Here is a 17,167-nt window from a genome sequence, read left to right as displayed (position 1 = left end):
GCTTAAAATATGAAAACTACGGTTTTAGGGAACTGAGAAGACATTGTGTTGCTCTGAAAGAGTGTTGATGCATCTAGGTTGCCATTTGTCAGTGGTCTGTAGCAAATAGGTTGGAAAAAGGCATTAAAAACCTGCCTTGTTCTACATTGCTAAGTTATAGAATGGGAGTCAGTGCCTTCCCTCAACTCAGCTGCCAGGCAAGTTACTTTGAAACTACAGTGGCTGATGCAGTAGCAATTTTTCCACTTATCTGTGTACCACTACAATCAAGTGGGATTTTCTGTCAGACCTGATCTGAACCAGCTTAAAGCTGTCTTGATCCTGTCTGGTTTTAGTATCAGTTTAAAAAAAAAAAAAAAAAACCAACAAAAAAAACCCAAAACCACAGAACTTGTTTTCATGATTAGTTTGATTAACATAGCTATTTAGTAATACGATGATAGCACATAATCAGATTGGACATGGCAAAAATTAAGAGTATGAAAGGTTTTTATTTAGAGTCTGTTCACTGTTTGGTTAACACAATCCTTGATTTGAATATTGCATTGGTGTGTGAAATATTTACTGCCTTCCTCATCAGAGTTTATAAGAGACATAGTGGCTATTGTAATCCATTTTATTCAGACTTAGGTTGGAGATTATGCACCTGACAAAGACCTGCCAAGGTAGAGGAGTTCTGTCGGGCCCAGTACTTCATGACTGACATTGTCTAGGCCATTGGAAAACAGGTTAAAAAAGCTTGCAGAAAAAATAGGCCTGTAAAATGGGTAAGTGGTATGAGTACTGCTTCTGTCTGTTAGAATATGAAATACAGGATTAAATAGTTTTTCTTTTGTGATGGCTAAGTTTTATGGTTATTGTGGTTTTTGTCTATACAAGTTAACCGAGTAGAAAAATGAGATCAGTAGATTTGCTAGGCAGTCAAAGGTGTCAAGCACCACCATCCAGCTAGACAGTGAAAAGGAAGTGCAAATAGTAAAAGTAGAGGTTTAGGGGGTTTTTTTATTTGTTTGAACTTCAGGAGGAAAGCCTGCAAGACAGAAACCCTGTAATCCCTGTTCAGCCAAGGACAGCCTGATCGTGTGACTGAGAGATTTGCTAAATTGTAAGTTAATTGTGTGGGTAGTTACAGTATTGGTAGCCTGAATCTCAGGCCTGTCCCACTCTAGACAAACAGACTATAGTCTGGTCTGTCTTCCTAGTTTGGGGTACCACAGGATAGCACAGCAAGTCACAAATAGCACACCAAACAGAAGTGTAATTCATCATAGACCAGCTGGAGTGTAAGCTCAGTGCAATTGTGAAACACACTGGTCACTGGAAAGAGTGTTCTAGCTGTGCAGCTTTTCCAAGAGATTGCTTCCTGCTCTCTAAAGGCTTGCTTACCTGTGAGGATGACCATACGAAGCTGAACATCCTCAGAACTAAGTACTGCTGGTACAGGCACTGCTGCCTTTTGCGAAGTACTCATTCTTTACAGGAGTTAGTAACAGGAAAACCCTTGTCTAGAGACCGGGAGGGTCTCTAGGCAGAGATAGGTGGAACAGAGCCTAGAACAGATAACTAAGTATAGGGTCATCTGTAGGTTAGATGCATAGAAAAGTGAATGGCATAGGTCCCTTGCAGCATGTCTAATGTGAGAAATTGGCCATACTTACAAGTCACTTCTGGCCCATATATACTAGAGAGCAAACAAGCACTGAAAGTATGAGACATCACAGAGCATCTATGGAGCAATTTCTGGGTAAAAGGCATTTCTGTCTGATAACATCTGCCATGCTGCGGAAAAATCCAGGTGTTGGCATGCTTTGGTTATTTGAAAATGGTTTTGCGCATACTGTGTTTTCATATCCTTATAAGTTGTTAGCGTCACCATTGGCAGACTTGCACTCTCAGGAACAAGTGGATGATCATACTCCTTAAATACACTTCTCCTCAGGAACATTCAGTAAGTGTCTGTCCTGTTGGTTTAAGTTGTCAATGACTACGTTAAAGTCTTCACAGGTTGCGTCTGTGTTTTCCAGCACCATTAAGTGGTGGACTGTAGAAATACCTCTTTGTACCATACTGTAATTTTCTCCTTCAAAAGGTGGCCTAGACACTAGTCACCTTCTGTACATCATCCTGCAAATTCTGTGGGGTACAGTCATTGATCGTAGAAGAGGCATATGCAGCAGTAAATGTCAAAGAAGAAAAAGCCGGTGTTCTCTCACAGAAATAATGAAAATTGCAAGGTATGCCAGACTAAGCTACTTTAGTCTAACTTTTGCTTTTAAATTATATTGCAGTCTCAAAAGTAGATTTGAACCTACTTGGCCTTTCATAGCCTGATGATATTGAGTGGCTACCTGTAATGATACTGAGCAATTATAATGGTCTCACATATGTGGTAGCTGCTTTAATTTATTGTAATCCTTAATATCATGGAGTGATACTGACTAGATGATGACTGATACTATCTGAATAGAGGTGCAACAAATTAATTTACTATTTTTAAATATGAATTTTGTGTCTGGGTTCTATAGTATGTTCCTGATAGTGCTTAAAGGATTGGAAATTCATTTTAATGGGATGTGTGCAGCCACAGCACCATGCCAGTTAACTAAGGTGTTGGACTGTGTTGCACAGCATTTTCAGTAGGACTGTGTGACAGACCACTTTGTCTTTCTATGACTTTTTTTTAATAGAGTATTTGTTCCATACAGCATGAGCTGATGGTGCTCTTGATGTCACCCACTGGCAATCTAAAATATGGCCGAAATGCTGCTAATACACACTTGACATTGCAGCGTGTGCACAGTTCTGAATAGTTTTGGGGGAATGCTCTCAAAACTTGTTTTCTAAAAAAACCGTTCAGTTGCAAAACCTCTCTTTTATGTGATCTGCCCATTTTAAACTGGTACAGTGTCACACAGGTGTTTTGAGTGATTTTTCTGGTAGTTTTCTTGTGAACCTCAGTTATATTTTTTGGATAATAGCTAAACTTTCACAGCAAATTATGCTGAGTTGCCTTGCACATAATCTTCACATAAATCACTTCAGTGACTCTCGGAACAATACTTAAAATATCCATCCTGTTTTGCATTTCATCTAAATCTAGAAACAATTTAGAGAGCAAGAGAAAACACTTGTAGAACTCATCATTTTTTCATCAGTGGTTGATTCATGCATTATGATGCTTATTTTAAAATACCTTTCAATGATTTTCTGTCATCATTGTAGAAACACGATAAAAAGTTTGATGTGAAAATGTTCTGCTTCAATACTACTAAATTCTTGCAAGTTAATGAAATATGGTAGGTCACAGTAATATAAATACTATTGATTCCTATATTGCACTCTTGTTTTGCTGCAATGATTTTGAGTGTCTGTCTGATTGACTTCTTTTTTCCAGATTTTCATATGAAATTTTTTCCCTCTCTCTTTTTTTGTTTGTTTGTTTGTTTGTTTGTTTGGGGTTTTTTTGCTTTTTTAAAAATTTTTTTTAGGGACTTGCTGCTTAGTTCTTGGATCTCTGTGCCATATTAAGTGAGTTCATACTTACTATCATTTGATGTGCTCAGATCAAAGAAACTTTTACAAACATATCAGCCTAAGTTTAGCATCTGTCATGATAAAATTCTGGGTAATTTCATCTGGAAGTGGAAACTTTTTAAGAATGGTGTACCATCTCCTCTAAATTAGAAGGTGGATATATTGGTTGATAATATTCAGACCTCATTTCAGAAGCAAATGATACAAATAGTGCTAAAATTAGCATATGTAAACCGTCTACTTTCAGTTATTATACTGATGTCATTAAAAAAATAGGATCTAAGGCTTCAAAAACATTTAAAAATTTAAAATGACAACTGTTAATAAAATTCTTGTAGTGTGGATTGCAGTGTCTAACATGTAGAATCATAGAACCATAGCATGGTTTGGGTTGGAAGGGACCTTTAAAGATCATCTAGTCCACCCTCCCGGCCATGGGCAGGGACATCTTTCACTAGATCAGGTTGCTCAGAGTCCTGTCCAGCTGGCCTTGAACACTTCCAGTCATGGGGCATCCACAACTTCTCTGGGCAGCCTGGTCCGGTGTCCTACCATCCTCATAGTAAATAAGTCCTTCCTTGTGCCCAGTCTAAGTCTACCCTCTTTCAGTTTAAAACTGTTACCCCTTGTCCTGTGACTACAGGCCTTGGTAAAAAGTCTCTCTCCATCTTTCTTAGAAGCCCCCTTCATATGTTGAAAGGCTGCAATAAGGTCTCCATGGAGCCTTCTCTTCTCCAGGCTGAACAACTCCAACTCTCTCAGCCTTTCTTCATAGGAGAGGTGCTCCAGCCTCCTGATCATTTTCATGGCCCTCCTCTGGACTCGCTCCAACAGGTCCATGTCTTTCTTGTGCTGGGGACCCCAGAGCTGGATGCAGTACTGCAGGTGGGGTCTCACCAGGGCGGAGTAGTGGGTGAGAATCACCTCCCTTGACCTGCTGGCCACACTTGGTTTTATGCAGCTCAGGAGACGATTGGCTTTCTGGGCTACAAGCACACATTGCTGGTTCATGTCCAATTTATCATCCGTGAGTATCCCCACATACCTCTCCACAGGGCTGCGCCCAATCCATTCATCCCTCAGTCTGTATTGATACTGGGGATTGACCAGACCCAGGTGCAGGACCTTGCACCTGGCCTTGTTGAACTTCATGAGGTTCACAATGGCCCACTCCTCCAGCCTGTCAGGGTCCCTCTGGATGGCATCCCGTCCCTCAAGTGTATCAAGTGTATTTGGAGACTACCTGCATTTGTGCTAGTTGAACAGCGCTCAGCCAAGGGAATGTGATTACCTGCTCTAGTAAACTGTTAGATGCTTGCTGGCACAATGCTGGCCTGTGCCAAGTAGAGCACTTTGAAGGACTTCTGGACATTCCTCCGGAGCTGGCATGTTCCTGGAAATGTTTGTGTGCAGCCAGCCTGCCTGGAGAATGAGAGAATTTATTAGCATAAACACAAACACTTCCATGTTGGTTGGCCTGAGTGCCTAGGAATATCCCTGACATGTCTAATTTACTGGTATAGATGTGGCATTTCAGTGATTTGTTGGTGCCAGGAACAGCAGAGAACATTTGTGAAAATATGTACTCATTGAGATAAGTGCCGTAAATGCTGTCCCTCACATTATTTTCCTTCAGAGTTCTGTATTGTAAGAAGCAATGGGTAATGGATCAGCAGAGATTACTTCAGGTGTCTGTGAAGTTACAAGGTTCCTAAATTTGGATGATGGCAAATCCAGTACAACTCTGTAAGTGTAGTTTATATCTAAACTGTAGTTTGTAATGTATTTTTTTTCAGCTGAAATACATACATATAGATCACTTTCATAGAGTTTAATGGTAAAAGAATATGGAATAAGTGGTGGACCCTTTCAGCAAGGTCACATTCTAGCGCTTTCAATGGATAAAAGCAGTCTTATCAGTATCAACACTACAATGTGTTGACAGCTTGGATGTAACAGAATGGATATAACAGAACCTTGATGGTGACTACTGCTAGAATTACTTAGTTTTTCACAAATTGTTTTTCACCTTTTGTACAGATGACTAAATGTTTCTCCTGCCTCCAGTAAGGGACAGTTAAACTTGGTGAAGTTCAGTGTATTGCTGTCTCTAATGCTTTTCAGCATATGGGGATCTCATTAGAAAAAAAGTAGCAGATTTATGTGTGCATATAGCGCAATGGATGTTTAAGAGAACATTACTGTGAAAATACAGAATTATATAGTAGTATCCTGATAATGGTTGACCTAACAAGATGAGAATAGTTAGATCAGTTGTTTTGTTGGAAAACTGGAAAAAAAATAGTTATTACCTTGCAGAGGATGTAACTTTTCCAAAGGTCAAAGATGCCACAGTGTTTGGGCACATCTTTCCATCTGAAGAAGCAAGGGAGGATGAAATAAGTTCTTCTAGAAAGGAAAAAGATTCCTAATTGGTTTCATCTGGCCTGACTGAATCCAGCCTGGAAAGTTAACACTTCTTTGCAGCCAGAGAAAACTCTGTTGCCACTGTGACTTGCCACAAGGAACCCTAGGTTAGGGCAGAACCTGCCTGGTAGGTGCTGCCCAAACAGGGAGCAGAAAAGTCTTTGAGGGGCAAGTATGGAAGGATGCATCTTAAATAAGTAGCAGAGAGGAAGAGGAACTGCATTCTTCTCAGCAAAGGTGATGGTGAGGGACCTGTGTGGAGGAGCAGTTGTGCTGACTGTGCTGCGTGGTCACTGGAAGCGCTGGCTTCATTTTGGGATTGTGTTTGCAGTTAGTGAGGCTGACGGAAATGTACATTTCCCAGCATTGTCTGTCTACACCTCGGCACTTGTGTGGATTTGTCTCTAGTCTCCATTTAGCTCTGATTCTGGTCCCTCTGACCTGTGAAGAGATTCACTGATTCCACAGGAAAAAAGGGGGATTTAACATGGAATGAGCATCCCCTTGAAATGAGGGTCCCATCTCCATTGGAGCAGGAGTGTTTTTGTGTGCACAGTTGGTCACGAGATGTTGGTGTCAGAGAGCAAGTTGGAGTGAAGGCCCTGGGAGGTTGAACGCTGAGTGAAGATCTCCGTGTTCCCCATTCTGAAAGCGCTGCAAGGACCAGTTGCTGCATTGGCCCCTGGTGTTGGGAACTGGTGCATCATTGTTGGGACTTGAGGCCACAGTGCAAGTCAGGAATTTTTCCAGCTCTTTGCAGGGTGGTTTTGGTTTGGTTTGTGCATCAGACCCAGCAGAAAGCTGAGAACTCTCTGAGGCAGGTAAGATCAGGAAGCAGACAGGATTAGGAGCAGGAACAGATTCTGGCCTGAGCAACCTGCCCTTTGAGCAGCTATCCTGTGTGGTACAGTACTCCACTAGTCAAAGGTAAGTGTCTTGCATACAGCTTTTGGCTGACAAATGAAAGCACAGGCCTTCCAGATTGTCACCTGTAAAGAGCCCATTTTTTTATCCAGGAGGATTATTCAAGGAGTTTAAGCCTGAACTAGCTTGGTATGGCCTGTTGCAGATTACATCAGTGAAAAACTTCCTAAAGAAAACTGCTATGTGTAGCTCGCACAGGATGGTACAGCCTTTCCATCCCAGAGCATGCTTCATGGGAGTCAAGGGAGGGGGAGCTTGTGAACCCTGTATGCCCATGGGAGACCAACTCTCACAATGCTTTCATTATAACCTGCCAAGTTATTCCACTTCCAACCCCAGTTCCATACGTATAGTGCCATATTGACTTTAAGTAATTTAAGTGACTGATGCACTGACAAAGGATGAACAGCGTAACTGTTGTCCTCCTCCTTAGAGTTCTATGTCTTGTGCACACATGAAACTGCAGAGATGTAGGATGTTTGTTAAAAAACAGTGCATGTTCAAGCATTACCCAATATGTGGCAAAGCATCTAACAGCTCCTCTAACAGACTTCTAACAGCTTAAGATTTCTTGTCACTTGCATGTGGTTGATAGGCACTTTGCGGCAGAAACACTACATTTAACCTCCCCGGCATGGGTGGTACATTAGCTACTTCGTAGCAGTGCTGTGTATTCTGGTGCTTGCTGTGTCTCACGGTCTGCTCGTCACAGCAAGCTGTGCAGTGGCAGTGTTATTTCACAGGTATGCCTGTGCTCATCACTGGCATTGTAGAATAATTTCACGAAAGTATTTTGCATTTTAAAAAGAATATTTATATCTTCATAATCTGCATATTGTGTGCAAGCAATGATTTGGCAATACATGATCTAGGTGCTTTTTTCTGCATTACAGTGACATGCAGAGACAAGTTTTCACAACTGCAGTTACTGCTAGCATTAGCTACTCATTTATATTGGGTGTGCATGCCAAGGTGCTGGCAGCAGTGGGACACAGGGATGGCCTCTGTGAGGAGAGGCCAGGCACTGCCCTGTGCCACACTCATCGCAGGGCACAGCCATGGGCGGGCGCCTCGGGGAAAGCGAATCTAAGAAAGGGCAGAATGCTGCCAGGCAGTGAGGGGTGAGGGAAAAACTGTGAGAAACAGCCCTGCGAGCCCTGAGGGGAGAGCAGGAGGAGAGGGAGGAAGGGCTCCAGGTTTGCCTGCAGAGATTTCCTTGCAGCCCCTGGAGAGGACCACAGTAGAGCAGGTCTTTCCCTTCTCCTGTGGAGAGGACCATGGTGGAACAGGTATCCACACTGCAGCCCATGCAGAACCCACGCTGGAGCAGATTTAGTCCTAAAGGACTGCAGTGTGTGGAGAGGACTCATGCTGGAACAGGGAAGAGTGTGAGGAGGAAGGAGTGGCAGAAAGGAGCTGTTACAGACTGACTGCAGTCCCCCGTTCCCCATCCCCCTGTGCTGTTTGGTAAAGGAGTTGGTAATGAAATGAAGTTGAGCCTGGGGAAAAAAAGGGGCATAAGAGGAAGGTGTTGGTTTGGGGTTTGTGTTTATTTCTCACTATCCAACTTTATTTTAATTGGCAGTAAATTAAATTAATTTCCCCAAGTCTAGTCTGTTTTGCCTGTGATGATAATTCGTACGTGATCTCCCTGTGTTCATCTTGACCCACCAGCTTTTTAATCTTATTTTCTCCTCCTGTCCTGTTGAGGAGGAGGAGTGAGAGAGTGACTGGGTAGATCTCTGGCAGCTAGCCAAGGTTCCACAAAATTTCTGTTTCCAGAAGGCTATATTAAAACAGATTTTTCATCTAAAAGTGGATTACCCCATACTAAAAATAGCCACTAAGCAGTTTTTCAGCAAGTCAGCAGCAGATGTTATGAAAAAACACAAATTATTGTGGCTCATGCATGGAAAGTAATGACTGATATCTCTGACAGTAGTAGGCTTTGAGAATGTTGGCTTCTCAAGACATGATGAGACTATGTGCTGTTCATTATCTGAAATCTTAAAACACATGACTTGTAAGTATGAATGATCATGTGATATGAAGTGGCAGAGTTATGTGGTGGCAGCAAAATTCTGAAAATCAAAGCATTTTCACGAGACAATTAGAAACTTTATTTCTTCCTGCTAAAGTGCATGCTGTGACTGCCCACTTGGCTTCTTTTTGGGAAGATCACCAAACAGAGTATGGATATTAGTCCATGCAGACACATAGTAATGCATCTTAAAATCTTACCAGGCTCAGAGAACTTTTTCTACACTGGATTTGGGTGAGAGGATAAGCTAGAGAACCTCATGTCTCTATTTCCATATTCTTCCATGTTCCTGTATCCCTTTTGATTAAAAAAAAAAAAAGGCTTTGATTTTAACCGGAATTATTTCAAAGGTCCATTTTATCAAGCACCTTAACAAACCTGTTGACCTGGTGTGCTGGTTTTGGCTGGAATAGAGTTAATTTTCTTCATAGCAGCTAGTATGGGTCTATGTTTTGGATTTGTGCTGGAAACAGTGTTGATAACACAGAGGTGTGTTAGTTACTGCTGAGCAGTGCTTACACAGAGTCAAGGCCTTTTCTGCTTCTCACCCCACCCCACCAGCGAGCAGGCTGGGGAGGCACAAGGAGCTGGGAGGGGACACAGCTGGGACAGCAGACCCCAACCGACCCAAGGGATATTCCAGACCATATGATGTCATGCTCAGCATATAAAGCTGGGGGAAGAAGGAAGTGGGGGACGTTTGGAGTGATGGTGTTTGTCTTCCCAAGTAACCGTTACGTGTGATGGAGCCCTGCTTTCCTGGAGAGGGCTGAACACCTGCCTGCTGATGGGAAGTGGTGAATGAATTCCTTGTTTTGCTTTGCTTGCATGTGCAGCTTTTGCTTTCCCTATTAAACTGTCTTTATCTCATCCCATGAGTTTTCTCACTTTTACTCTTCTGATTCTCTCCCCTGTCCCACTGAGGGGGAGTGAGCAAGTGGCTGTGTGGTGCTTAGTTGTTGGTTGGGGTTAAACCATGACAACTGGCATATCTGAGGAGGACATAAACTGTGGTATTGCAGTGGGATTAAACTTCACTAAACAGGAGATGGTTGGTACCTCAAACTAATCTTGCTATTGGAGAAAATATCAATGCATCTACATCCTTGAAGACAAGGGAGAAGGAGAGCAGAATGATCTGGGTGAAAGCCATGAGTCACAAATGCATACTATTAACAAGCCCAATTTGACCTGTGAAACAGGAATGTGGTAATCATCTCAGCTATGTGGCAGAAAAGGACATAACTGCAAGCAAACGACTTGAACTTCACTTGCAGACATAACTGCAAGGTTCAAGCAAATGATTGATTTGAACTTCACTTACAGATTTAACAGGCCACTATTGCAGGTTTTACAGATACAATGGAGGAAGGCACTATTGCATTTTTAAAAGCAAGAGTAGTACACTATTACAACCACAAGTGATTCACAGACAACCACAAGCACATACATGTTTACAAACTTAAAGCATAAACAATATTTACTTACCCCTCCAGGTAAGGGCTCTCAATCCCAGGGAAGTTACCTCGACCGGCGTCCCAGTCAAGGGGGGGAAGTGTTTCCTTCACAAGCCAACTGTATAGTTGGAGAAGTGACTCCCCCATTTCCAACCTGAATCTTACAGTTTTTATCCCTTGACTTGTGGAATGGTGTGCATGACTATGTCTGAGTGGATTATGTATATCTGAGTGGAGTTTCCCCTTATATTTCTTTCTTTTGCTGGTCTATGATTGTTTTGAGTACACAAGGTTGTTGTTTGAAACTGAAGCTGAAACCCTCCAGCTTTTTTTTTTTAACCTTGCTTCCTCAGGCAACTGAATAGTGGTTGGATTGAGACTCAGGGCATACTATTTGTTAAGGGATTTCAAGGCTCAATTCAGGTTTTGGTTCTTTGAATGGTGCAGCCACCACCCTGTTCAGTTTAGGGCTTATCAGACAACCCAGGGCTAAACTGTCTACACAGCTCCCCATGAGTCGTCTCTGCAGAAGGACAGGGTCTCAAGGCAATCCAAGCCTGGGTCCCTTTTGTAACCACCCGTGAGTCACCTGTGTGCACTAGACATGGTGAAACTTGTTTGTGAACTCTGAGACGGACAATCCATACAAAGGCGGCTCTGGGACACAATGCAAAACTCGAGGTGTCCCAGCAACGTACAGATGTCCTCAGGGGATAAGTGACTGAATGGAGACATCCGAGATGGCAGTAAATAAGGTAAGAGAGCTCTGGGGCACAGAGAAAGCTGAGGAAGGGATCTGTCTGAATAAGAGATGCAAAGATGGCTGCAGGGCTCAAAAGGTGCCACGGGGCAGGAGGACAGTCTTGGGAGGCATCGTGACAGGAACGAGAGGGCTCCAGGGGTGGGGGGAACGTGGACATAGAGACAAAGGATTTCTGACACAATGAGGTACTTGAGAAGAGATCTGAACAGAGTACAGATGTCCTCAGGGGATCGGGGACCGCACAGAGGCATCCGACATGGCAGAAAGGAAGGTAAGAGTGCTCTGGGGGACAAAATGAAAGCTGAGGAAGAGTCGTCGCTGAGTAAGAAAGATACAAAACCTGCTGCAGAACTAAAGGATGGCCATGGAATGCAAGGATGCTTGCAGGAAGCATCCTGACAGAAATAGAGGGGTGCTGAGGTGGCCAGAGACACAGAAGGTGGCACAAAGGCACTCAGGATTTGAACAGAGTACAGATGCCACGAGGGAGGCACTGACCCACTGAAGGCAAGTGAGATGGAGAAGAGGACAAAAAGACTGCTCTGAGGAAGAGGAGATGTTCTGACAAACTGAGAGGGGTACAAATGACGCTCCAGAGCTCAAAGCATGCAGAGGAGACCCTCTAAAGCCTCAGGGTGAGCCAAGAGAAAAGAAAAAAAAAAAAAAGACACAAAGAAAACTTACAAAGCAACAGGGTATGTGACAAACAAGAAAAAATTAAAAAAACAGGGATAGAGAGCTTGCTAGAAGTAGAAAGAAAATTTAAAAAACAAAAGGGTACAAGGCAGAGGTGAAAAAATTTTAAAAAAATGGACAGAAAACTAGATAAAAGTAGACATAGAAAAGAAATTAAAAATGAAGGCATTAAAGGAGGAAAAAATAAAAAACTAGGGACAAAAATCTAAATAAATGGAGACATAAAGAAAATTTTAGAATTGAGAGCATACCCAACTGTTGTGGTTTAACCTCCGCCAGCGACTAAGCACCATGCAGCCACTAACTCACTCCCCCACACACACCCCGTGGGATGGGGGAGAGAATTGGGGAAAAAAGGGTAAAACTCGTGGGTTGACATAAGAACAGTTTAATAGGACAGAAAGGAAGATAATAATGGTAAAAAAGTTGGAATATACAAAACGAGTGATGTACAATGCAATTGCTTACCACTTGCCAACCGATGCCCAGTTAGTTCCTGAGCAGTTCCAGGCCAACTCCCCCCAGTTCATATGCTGGGCATGATGTCACACGGTATGGAATACCCCTTTGGCCAGTTGGGGTCAGCTGTCCTGGCTGTGTCCCCCCCCAACTTCTTGTGCCCCTCCAGCCTTCTTGCTGGCTGGGCATGAGAAGCTGAAAAATCCTTGACTTAGTCTAAACACTACTTAGCAACAACTGAAAATATCAGTGTGTTATCAACATTCTTCTCATACTGAACGCAAAACATAACACTATACCAGCTACTAGAAAGACAATTAACTCTATTCCGGCCAAAACCAGGACACCATCTTTCTTTTAAGCACCCTTTAAGTATTGAAAGGCCACAATAAGGTCTATCCAGAATCTTCTCCAGGCTTAACAACCCCAACTCTCTCAGCCTTCCCCCATAGTAGAGGTGTTCCATCCCTCTGGTCATTTTTGTGTCCCCCCTCTGGACCCGCTCTAACAGGTCCATGTCTTTCCTGTACCGAGGACTCCAGAGCTGGATGCAGTACTCTGGCAGGGGTCTCACGAGAGTGGAGTAGAGGGGGAGAATCCCCTCCCTCGACCTGCTGGCCACTCTTCTTTTGGTGCAGCCCAGGATACAGTTGGCTTTCTGGACTGCAAGCACCCGTTGCCAGCTCATGTCCAGCTTTTTGTCGGCCAATACCCCCAAGTCCTTCTCCGCAGGGCTGCTCTCAATCCCTTCATCCCCCAGCCTGTATTGATACTGGGGGTTGCCCTAAATCAGGTGCAGGACCTTGCACTTGGCCCTGTTGAACCTTATGAAGTTCACATGGGCCCACAGCTTGAGCTCGTCTAGGTCCCTCCGAATGGCATCCTGTCCCTCAGGCGTGTCAACCGCACCACTCAGCTTGGTGTCATCTGCAAATTTGCTGAGGGAGCACTCAATCCTACTATGTCATTGATGAAGATATTAAACAGTAGTGGTCCCAATACGGACCCCTGAGGGACACGACTCCTCACCGATATCCATCTGGGCATTGAGCTGTTGACTGCTACTCTCTGGATGTGACCATTCAGCCAATTCCTCATCCACTGAACAGTCCACCCATCAAATCCATCTCTCTCTCCAATTTAGAGAGAAGGATGTTGTGGGGGACTGTGAAAGGCCTTACAGAAGTCCAGATAAGTGACATCTGTAGCTCTTCCATTGTCCACTGATGTAGTCACTCCATTGTAGAAGGCCACTAGGTCGGTCAGGCAGGACTTGCCGTTGGTGAAGCCATGCTGGCTGTCTCAAATCACCTCCCACGTGCCTTAGCATAGCTTCTAGGAGAATCTGTTCCATGATCTTCCCAGGCACAGAGGTGAGGCTGACAGGTCACTAATTCCGTGGGTCCTCCTTTCTACTCTTTTTAAAAATGGGTGCAATGTTTCCCTTTTTCCAGCCACAATGGACTTCACCTGACTGCCATGACTTTTCAAATATCATGGAGAGTGGCTTGGCAACTACATCAGCTAATTCCCTCAGGACTCTAGGATGCATCTCGTCAGGTCCTGTAAACTTAGGTATGTTCAGGTTCCACAGGTGGTCACAAACCTGATCTCTTGCAGTGGGAGGGAATTTGCTCCCCCAGTCCCTGTCTTGCAGTCTGTCCACTCGAGAGGTGTGGGAAGAGAGGTTGCTGGTGAAGACTGAGGCAAAAGTGTTGTTGAGTATGTCAGCCTTCTCCTCGTCCATTGTTACCAGTTTGCCAGTCACATTCATCAGGAGGGTACACGTTCTTCCTTTTCTGGATGACATACCTATAGAAGCCCTTCTTATTATTCTTTGCATCCCTTGCCAAGTTCAGCTCCAGCCATGGCTTGGCCTTCCTGACCCCATTCCTACACAAGTGGGCAGCATCCCTATACTCTTCCCAGGATACCTGTCCCTGCTTCCACTGCCTGTGCATTTCCTTCTTGCCCTTTAGTTTGAGCAGCAGGTCTTGACTCATCCATGCAGTCTCTTCCTTCCTTTCCTGATTTCTTACGCCTAGGTATTGAGAGTTCTTGCACTCCATAGAAAGTATCCTTAACCAGCTCTGTTCTGCTCCCTTGTCCCTGAGGGCGGTTTCCTAGAGGGTCCTGTTGACTAATTCCTTAAACAGCTGAATGTGGACACATATTTAGCTAACAGTCACAAGAGCATTTCAGACGCCTTTAGAAGACCTTGAACAGAATAAACAAGAAGACAAAAAAAAAGAAAGATGCCAATTAAAAGAACACAGGTGCGCATTCCATGATAAAGGGAACTTGGCACAAAGAACCTCAATTCAGCAGTTTATCTTGACCAGTTAGACTGAGACAAGTGTCGCATGTTTTAGTTGGTATAACCAATTATGTCCTATGTTTATGCGCGTGTACAGAGTTGCTATAACCAATCATTAAGTGTAACTAGGCGTGTGGACAGCGTGTGAATAATGTGTGTAACCAATAGTAAAAATAGCTAAACGCATGTACGGATGTAACCAATGTATAAAAATGATGTCTGATGCTCTAGTAAAGGGTCTTCGACTATGATCATATTGATCTGTCGTTGAGTCCATTACTATGCTCCTGCAATTGGCGCCCGAACAGGGACCCCCAGATTCTGCACTACGTTTGGAGAACGAACGGCAGGATAAGAGGAAGACGGGAGGAACCCAACCGAAAGACCGGCTGCCCTGGCTGGTGTGCCCATAGAGACAGATAAGACGGCGCTGTTGGTTTTTTGCCCGTCGAGGTGAGGACTCGCCCGTAAAGGAGGTGAGCGGTCATGGGAGGAGATGGGGCATACGCTTTCCAAAGAAGAAGAAGCGGTAGTTAAGCTCCTCCAACATATACTCTCAAAGAGAGGCATAAAATATGCTGAAGCTTGTTTAAAGCAGCTTTTACAATGGAGCAAGGACAGAAACCTTTTAATTAGTGTGGGTACAGCTTTTGAGCTTAGTACCTGGGAAGCTATCGGAACCTCCCTATGGGATGAAATTAGTGACGGGTCTAAAGAAGTTCAAGATCTTGCAACTTTATGGAAAGTAATTAAGACAACTCTGCAAGAAATGAAAGCAGATCGTAAAGCGGCTGCATCTGCTTTTGCTGCTTTCTCCCCAGCCACAAGTGAAGGGGAAATGCGGGGAGAAAAACATAATGCAGCGAGAGAGACTTTTGGCTTCCCCAGAGCTTGTCCGCCTGCTCCTGTGCCCTTGACTTCTGCTCCAGTCCCTGGGACTACCGATATTAATCAGCCATCTGACAGTTCCCAAGCCTCCCTAACTGTACACTCAAAGGAAACCCTACAGAATCAGGAAGCGAGTAAAAATCCGCCTAGGAAAAAACAGCCCCCAGATACCGCCGCTCAACATGAACAAATTATACCTAGCATATACCCTCTGTTGCCTTCGTCTACGCCCGGGTCGCCTCAAGAGCATGAAGAGGGGCCAGAGCTCACTTTGCAGCAGTTGCAGTCAGTAATAGAAAAGCTGGCACAGCTAGAGGCTGCTGTGAAGCGAGAAAAACCGCCAGCCGTATCCTTTGATGCACTCCCTCGCTCTCCTCCTCCTTCAAACCCTTTGTTACCTCTGCCCCCTCCTTGTCCTGCACCTATACCTCTGCCTTCTCCACCTCCCAGGGAACCGATGCCCACCTTTCTAGAAACAACGGACCCCCGGAATAAATGGTGGGGAATTATTCGCGATGCCTTAATTGAGGGAGAAATCATAGCAGCTCCCACAGTGTTTCCGGTTATTGCTGGGGCTGGGGGTGGACCTAATCGATGGGTTCCATTTGACTGGAAAATCATAAAAGAAGCAAAAGTTGCAATTGCTCAGTATGGTTTAAAATCTCCTTTTATGCAGGCAGTTTTGTCCCATATATTTTCTGGGTCAACCTTAACTCCACATGACTCGCGAATGCTTGCTAAAACCTTGTTGTCGCTGTCACAACAGTTATATTTTTTCCATAGGTGGCAGGAACTCTGCGATGATGCAGAGGCAGGAAATAGGGGACGTCAACAAAATGATCCCTTATTTCAATGTACTGCTCAAATGCTGATGGGTTCTGGACCATTTTCAAACACCGCTTGGCAAGCTCAATTTGATACTCAAGTTTTAATGCAATCACACGAATTGGCATTTAAAGCTCTCCAAAGCATACCCGAGCAAGGAAAGGTTTCTCCTTCCTATGTTAATATTCGGCAGGGAGAATCTGAACCATTTGCTCAGTTTATAGGCAGACTGCATACCGCATTGGAATCTCACACAGATCTTGATAGTAACATGAAGGTTAAGTTGCTTGATCAGTTGGCGTTTGAAAATGCAAATGCGAAAACAAAGCGAGTATTGTGCACGTTACCTCGAGGTGTTACTGTTAGTGAGATGTTAGAAGCTTGCGACCGTATGGGTGAACAAGGGAAAGCTGCTCTTTTTGCTTCTGCATTTGCCGCAGCAGTGCGACCTCTGCTACAAACAAAAAGCGGGGGAAGGCCAGGAGGAAAGAAATGTTTTAATTGTGGAAAGCCAGGGCATTTTAAGGCGCAATGTAAAGTTTATGGTAAAGTCTCTGGTGAAACACCATGCGATCTATGTGGGAAAAAAGGCCACATGACTAAAGAATGTAAATGCTATTTTGCCTGTATATAGAAATGCTACAGCTTGGTGTAACTATATCTATTCCAGAATATTACACTCTTTTTTCTATTCCAGCTGCTTTACCTGCAGGGATGTTTTTAATTTGTGGGGATAGAGCGTGGGGGGGAATTCCATCAAAACTTAACGGGAGGCCATGTAGCCTTGGACGACTTACGTTACTAACACCCGATATCAATATGATTCATAGTAAGAG

The sequence above is a fragment of the Aquila chrysaetos genome, chromosome 3 (genome assembly GCF_900496995.4).
Source record: "Aquila chrysaetos chrysaetos chromosome 3, bAquChr1.4, whole genome shotgun sequence".
Lineage (NCBI taxonomy): Eukaryota > Metazoa > Chordata > Aves > Accipitriformes > Accipitridae > Aquila > Aquila chrysaetos.
This window is presented reverse-complemented; position numbering follows the sequence as displayed.